The sequence below is a fragment of the Neoarius graeffei genome, chromosome 7 (assembly GCF_027579695.1).
Source record: "Neoarius graeffei isolate fNeoGra1 chromosome 7, fNeoGra1.pri, whole genome shotgun sequence".
Lineage (NCBI taxonomy): Eukaryota > Metazoa > Chordata > Actinopteri > Siluriformes > Ariidae > Neoarius > Neoarius graeffei.
The window spans coordinates 16,148,054-16,155,553 of record NC_083575.1 but is presented as its reverse complement, the minus strand read 5'-3'; the positions used below and the strand labels follow the sequence as shown (position 1 = coordinate 16,155,553).

At 43.0% G+C, this 7,500-nt stretch overlaps 1 protein-coding gene across 1 annotated transcript in view; it reads left to right on the top strand.

Annotated features, from left to right (window-relative positions):
- Positions 1-7,500, top strand: part of LOC132889128 (MAM domain-containing glycosylphosphatidylinositol anchor protein 1) — a 700,848-nt gene that overhangs the window by 238,564 nt on the left and 454,784 nt on the right. The gene's annotated exons all lie outside the window — the stretch shown is intronic.

Below are 7,500 nucleotides of genomic sequence, written 5' to 3'. Positions count from 1 at the left end.
TTGCCAGATACTGCTGACGTTTTCCAGCCCAAAATATGTTCAAAACCCGCCAAAATGCACTTGAAACCGCCCAATCTGGCAACACTGCTGGCAGCAAGAGCTTAGAATCTTCTTTACCTTGTAAATAGGTTCTTCAGCATCAGGGGGTTCTGTGGCTAGGGGACCCTGTATGGCAGGCTTTAGGCAGGATACATGAAACATTGGTGCCATTCTGCTCTGTGGTGGGAGTTCGAGTTTATATGAAACTTTGTTGATTCTGCATTTCAACCTGTAAGGGCCAATGTATCGTGCTTGTAATTTCTTGCAAGTGCTCGGTTCTTTGAGGTCCTTTGTACAGACCCATACCCAATCTCCTGGGGAGTATTCTGGGTTCTTGCCTCTATGTTTGTCTGCATAATGTTTGTACTTGATATTTACTTGTTCCAATCTCTGATGTATTTCCTCCCACACTAGTTGACTTCTATGTATTGACTGCTGGTAGTTGAGAAGGTATGTCGTCCCAAGAGAACAAGGGAGGTTTGTAGCTGAGCATGCACTGGAATAGTGTTAATTGTGTGGCAGAGTACTTGAGAGAGTTCTGTGCATACTCGGCCCATTGGAGAAACTGTGCCCAGTCACTTTGATTTCTCATGCAGAAGATATGTAGGAAACATACTATTTCTTGGTTAGCACACTCCACCTGCCCATTAGATTGTGGATGATATCCAGATGTAAGACTTACAGATATGCCGAGTCTATCCATAAAATTGGTCCATAATTGGGAAATGAATTGAGGACCCTGGTCACTTACAATATCTTCAGGAATACCAAAATAGTTGGTATTCCTGATACATGGTTGAACAACAGTTTGGCTGTTTGGAAGGCTGTAGGTAGACCTGGTAAAGGGGTGTGTCAAAGCACTTTGGAAAAATGGTCTATGACTACCATGATGACAGTGTTGCTTTGAGAGGGTGGTAAATCTGTGATGAAGTCTTTTGCTATGTGTGACCAGGGTCTCTGAGGCACTGGGAGAGGGCATAACTTTCTTGGAGGTGGGGTGCGTGGTACCTTGGCTTGGGCACACTCTGAACACGAGGACCCAAAATCATTTATGTTGGGCAACATGTTTTCCCACCAGTACTTGTTCTTTATTAACTGATAAGTGCAGTGACTACGAGGGTGACCTGTGGCAGGTGAGGAATGGGCCCAGGTGATGAGTCTACCCCTGATCTCTAGTGGGACACAGAGGAGTCCAGTGGGCACTTTTCGGGTGGATTCTGAGTCTGAGATTGTTGAATGGCCTCATCAGTGTCCCAGGAGATAGCCTGTACAAAGCACTCAGTGGGTAGGATGGGCATGGGTTCTGAGCTGTGGAGTGAAGCATTGTGGATATGAGAGAGGGCCTTGGTATTCTTGGAGCTGGGGTGGTAAGAGATGGTAAACTGGAATCATGTGAAGAATAGGGCCCACCTGGCTTGGCATGGGTTCAATCATTTGGTGGTCTTCAGATATTCTAAGTTCTCGTGGTCTGTGAGAATTGTAAAAGACTGTGTGGTGCCCTCCAGCCAGTGTTTCCACTCCTCCAGTGCCAGTTTGATAGCTAAGAGCTAACAGTTCCTGATGTCGTCATTTCTTTCAGCTGGCATGAGCTTCTTAGAAAAGAAGGCCACTGGGTGTAGCTTGTTCTTTTCCCCATGATGCTGTGACAAAACCCCTCCCATGCCAGTCTCGGAAGCATCAACCTCCACAATGAATGATTTGGTGGGGCCTAGATGTTGAAAGAATGGGGGCAGAGGTAAAAGCTGACTTGAGCTTATTGAAAGCTTCACCCACTGCTGGACTCCAACTGAGCCGATGTGGTCCATTTTTTAGCAGGGAGGTCAACAGGCTGGCAATGGTGCTGAAACCTCTGATGAAGCGTCTATAGAAATTGGCGAAGCCGAGGAAGCATTGTAGTTCTTTGACTGAAGTGGGGGTGGCCATGATGTGACTGCAATGACTTTGGAATGATCCATGCTTACTCCCTCGGAGTTGATTACATAGCTCAAGAATGAGATTTGATTAACGTGGAATTCACATTTTTCAGCTTTGACAAAGAAGTGATTCTCATGCAGGTGGGTAAGCACAGACCTAACATGGGTCTGATGACTGTTCATATCTGGGGAGTAGATCATGATATCGTATATGTAGGCTATGACGAATCTCCCCAGCATGTCTCACAATACATCATTAATCAGACACTGAAAAACACTTGGCACTGAAGAAAGTCCATAAGGCATTACCAGATACTCAAAGTGACCCATTGTGGTGCTGAACACCATTTTCCACTTGTCCCCCTCCCTGATGTGGACCAGGTTGTATGCATTTCAGAGGTCTAATTTAGAAAAGACCTTTGCGGATCTTAACTGTTCTAGGGCAGAAGGTATGAGTGGCAATGGGTAAGGATATTTTACAGTGATCTGGTTGAGTCCTCTCCAATCAATACATGGCCTGAGGAACTCTCCTTTCTTCTCAACAAAGAAGAATCTGGCAGATGCAGGGAATGTGGATTGTCTAATATACCCCTGTTTCAGGGCCTCCTGGACATACTCCTCCATAGCAGTGTGTTCCTTTTGAGAAAGTGGGTAGATTCTGCCATGAGGTGGTGTTGTGCCTGGGAGAAGGTCTATGGCACAATCGTATGGGCGGTGAGGAGGTAGATCACATGTCTTAACCTTGCTGAAAACTTCCTTAAGATCGAGATAGCAGGTGGGAACATTGTCTAAGGAGTCAGGCATGGGGCTCTCCACAGAAGTGGAAGAGACCGAGACTTCAGGTAGAAGGAGACAGTTCTGAAGGCAGGCCGTTGACCATTGTAAAATGTCCTTATTTTGCCAGGAGATAAATGGGTCATGGTGCTGAAGCCAGGGGTATCCGAGAACTATGTTGTGCTGGGCAGCTTGAGCGATGAGTAGAGAAATGTATTCTGTGTGCAGGGCCCCCACCTGTATTTGGAGAGGAGTGATACGTGCTGTGATGAGTCCATCTCCAGTTGGGCCCCCATCGATAGTGGCCCTGGCAAGGTTTCGGTGCCCGGTTAAATTTCTTGACAACTGCATCGTTGATGAGATTCCCTTCTGCCCCTGAGTCTATGAGTGCAGAAAGAACATGTGTAGCATCTGGTAGCTTCAATAGCACCGGTAATTTAAGAGAGCGATTTATGGAATTAAAAGCGGGACTCACTGGGCTGGGAGATCTATTCTCGAGCCACTTCGGAGCACCCCTGGTTGGACAGACTGGGCACTGGGTGATAATGTGACTGGACTCACCGCAATAAAAGCATAACCCCTCTCTCCTCCTCCTCTCTCACCCTTACCACTGTAACTTTGTACAGGATACTTCCATGGGTGCAGACTTGCCTGTGACCAGAAGAGGAGGGTTGGAAGATGCCAGGGATGGACGTTTGGAAATGAGATCATCTAAGTGAATGGCAAGGTCGATGAGGGCATCAAGGGACAGGTGTTCATCATGACATACCAATTCACTTAATACCTCAGCTCTTAGTCCTTGGTGAAATGTGGCTTTGAGTGCTGGCTCATTCCATCTGCTGCTGGTGGCGAGTGTGCAGAAGTCCAGATCATACTCAGCCCCTCTGTGGTCACCCTATTTTATGGAGAGGAGATTCTCACCAGTCTCAATTCCCTTGGGCTCATGATCAAACATTCTCTTGAACAACTCTAAGAAATGGCTGTAAGAAGTGGTGGGCTCACCATTGTGCTCCCATACTGCACATGCCCACTTAAGTGCCTTGCCTGTGAGAAAAGAAATAAACTTGGCAATCTTCTGATCTTCGAAGATGCCAGAAAGTGAGGTGAAATACAGGGGGCATTGGAGGAGAAATCCTCTGCACTGAGAAACCTCACCTGAAAACTTTTCTGGCAGTGGAATGAGTTGCATGGCTGCAGGAGGAACAGGGATGCATGATGGGAGGGCCTGCATGACAACAGCAGCAAGCTGAGCCATCCTGGTGTTTAGATTGCACAGCATTTGCTGATGTTCCCCCCAACAGGCGTCCTTGTGTGCTGAGAGCAGTTTGCTTTGCCTTTTCTGCTGCATCCATGCTGCGGCGAAGTATCCTGTCAGAGTGCAGGCACGTACCGATGCAGGTGCAGGGGAGACTGGGATAATGCAAACTGTCAGAGGTATCCAAATCGGCGTTCAGGAAGCAATGTCAGTAAACTAGCGTGGGTTGGGCAATCGACAAATGGGCAATGTAGAACTAGCAAAAATACAAGGTCGAGATGAAATGGAAACAAGGTCAATAAACTGGAAAGGCTATCAGAAAACCAATGACTCGGTATGAGTGGGAGTGAACACCAAACGATACTTAGCAATGGGCTGGTTGGATAGTGGAATTTATATACAGTTAGGTCCATAAATATTTGGACAGAGGCAACATTTTTCTAATTTTGGTTCTGTACATTACCACAATGAATTGTGAACAACACAATTCAGATGCAGTTGAAGTTCAGACTTTCAGCTTTAATTCAGTGGGTTGAACAAAATGATTGCATAAAAATGTGAGGAACTAAAGCATTTTTTTAAACACAATCCCTTCATTTCAGGGGCTCAAAAGTAATTGGAGAAATTAAATAATTGTAAATAAAATGTTCATTTCTAATACTTGGTTGAAAACCCTTTGTTGGCAATGACTGCCTGAAGTCTTGAACTCATGGACATCACCAGACGTTGTGTTTCCTCCTTTTTAATGCTCTGCCAGGCCTTTACTGCAGCGGTTTTCAGTTGCTGTTTGCTTGTGGGCCTTTCTGTCTGAAGTTTAGTCTTTAACAAGTGAAATGCATGCTCAATTGGGTTGAGATCAGGTGACTGACTTGGCCATTCAATAATATTCCACTTCTTTGCTTTAATAAACTCCTGGGTTGCTTTGGCTTTATGTTTTGGGTCATTGTCCATCTGTATTATGAAACACCGACCAATCAGTTTGGCTGGATTTGAGCACACAGTATGTCTCTGAATACCTCAGAATTCATCCGGCTACTTCTGTCCTGTGTCACATCGTCAGTAAACGCTAGTGACCCAGTGCCACTGGCAGCCATGCATGCCCAAGCCATCACACTGCCTCCGCCGTGTTTTACAGATGATGTGGTATGCTTTGGATCATGAGCTGTACCACGCCTTCGCCATACTTTTTTTCTTTCCATCATTCTGGTAGAGGTTGATCTTGGTTTCATCTGTCCAAAGAATGTTCTTCCAGAACTGTGCTGGCTTTTTTAGATGTTTTTTAGCAAAGTCCAATCTAGCCTTTTTATTCTTGAGGCTTATGAGTGGCTTGCACTGTGCAGTGAACCCTCTGTATTTACTTTCATGCAGTCTTCTCTTTATGGTAGATTTGGATATTGATATGCCTACCTCCTGGAGAGTGTTGTTCACTTGGTTGGCTGTTGTGAAGGGGTTTCTCTTCACCATGGAAATTATTCTGCAATCATCCACTATTGTTGTCTTCCGTGAGTGTCCAGGTCTTTTTGCATTGATGAGTTCACCAGTGCTTTCTTTCTTTCTTTCTCAGGATGTACCAAACTGTAGATTTTGCCACTCCTAATATTGTAGCAATTTCTCGGATGGGTTTTTTCTGTTTTCGCAGCTTAAGGATGGCTTGTTTCACCTGCATGGAGAGCTCCTTTGACTGCATGTTTTCTTCACAGCAAAATCTTCCAAATGCAAGCACCACACCTCAAATCAACACCAGGCCTTTTATCTGCTTAATTGAGAATGACATAACGAAGGAATTTCCCACACCTGCCCATGAAATAGCCTTTGAGTCAATTGTCCAATTACTTTTGGTCCCTTTAAAAACAGGGTGGTACATGTTAAGGAGCTGAAACTCCTAAACCCTTCATCCAATTTTAATGTGGATACCCTCAAATGAAAGCTGAAAGTCTGGACTTTATGTCCATTATATAACTATAACTTGAATATGTTTCAGTAAACAGGTAAAAAAACAAAATTTGTGTCAGTGTCCAAATATATATGGACCTAACTGTAGGTAGAATGGTTGATTGTGACATGACCTGCAGGTAGTGTGATTAGTAGTTAGGTGACAGAGGGCGCTGTGGTTCTTGGGTGTTGTAGTTCAGAGCGGCCATGTTTGGCTGCGCTCTGACCTTGTGTTCTCTATGCTATTACTGACAGTTTCATCCTGGAAATATATCATTTTTATATTTCTTCTAAAAGGCTTTAAGGCTTAGTATGTGTGCTAGAAAATTAGAAGAGAGAAAAGTGCCAACTACTGACTACTGAGCCTGTAAAGTTGTACACTGCACTTAATTAGCACAGCCAAACTGACTGGAGTAGAAACCTGTATGTGTTAGAGTTCTTGTTTTAAAACAAACAAACAAACAAACAAACAAACAAACAAACAAACAAACCTTCCAGTGCACAATAACCCACAAAATGTTTGTTTTGTATAAATATTGTATGTTTGTTTCAGAGTCAATTAACAGTTGGACATAAAAAAATGTTTATTATGTATGCTTTACAAGGCTTCCAGAGTTGATGGCTCATACAAGATGCATGAATTTAAACTGAGGTACCTGTTTTTATTTTAGAAAGTGGTATTTCATCAAGTTATATTGGTGTCATTCTTGGAAACTCCATTATTAGAGTAGCTGTCTATAAAGCGTTAATTTATCCTTATAACCAGGCTTGCAGACAGGAACATTAACATTGGTCTTTGAAACCAATACTCAAATATACTATGTGTAAGGAACTCATTTTAGATGATATTCCTTCAATTCATCATTAAAAGTGACACATATATCTTTAAACCAATCTTTGTAAAGAAGCATTTCTACTTTTTACTTTGATTTTTTTATTTCATTTGGCATGTAATTGGCATATTTTTGAATGATGGACAGACATATCTTGTATTTTTAACTTCTTGGCACTGATCAAAAGATATTCAAACAGATAGCTTTCTGATAATGATGGAGATCTCTGTGCTCTCAGAGAGAGTAGACAGACTTGTGTCAAGAAATGCAGGCTTACAGGCTTGGAAATCTTTCTCTTTGCATTTATTGCAAATCACTTATCATTTACTCTCTGCTTGAAATAGTCCAGCCATGTACTGTATATTTTTCTACTTTAAATTTAACTGTCAACAAGAATCTTGTCTTATTTGGCTGTTTGTTCTTCTAGTTTTCATCAGTCAGGTGGGGACACAAACTTTTAAAAAAGCAATACACAGGCAGTATGAATTTTATTAAGCAATTTGAGAACATGACTCCAAGGTCCTATTGTAGTTTATTCACATTAACATTTTTGTTTACAAAAGAGGAGTCATGCAGAATTTGTCAAGAAGCCAATTTCCAAAGTAATGCCCGACTATTTCACTGATTACGACAATATGAATTGGTGCCTGACAACATGGAAAGGATCCCTTTTATAGACATCAGAAAACAGCCCCTGTGTGACAGTTGGCTATGGTGCTGAATGGGGTACTATGTTAGAGATGGGAAGAATACA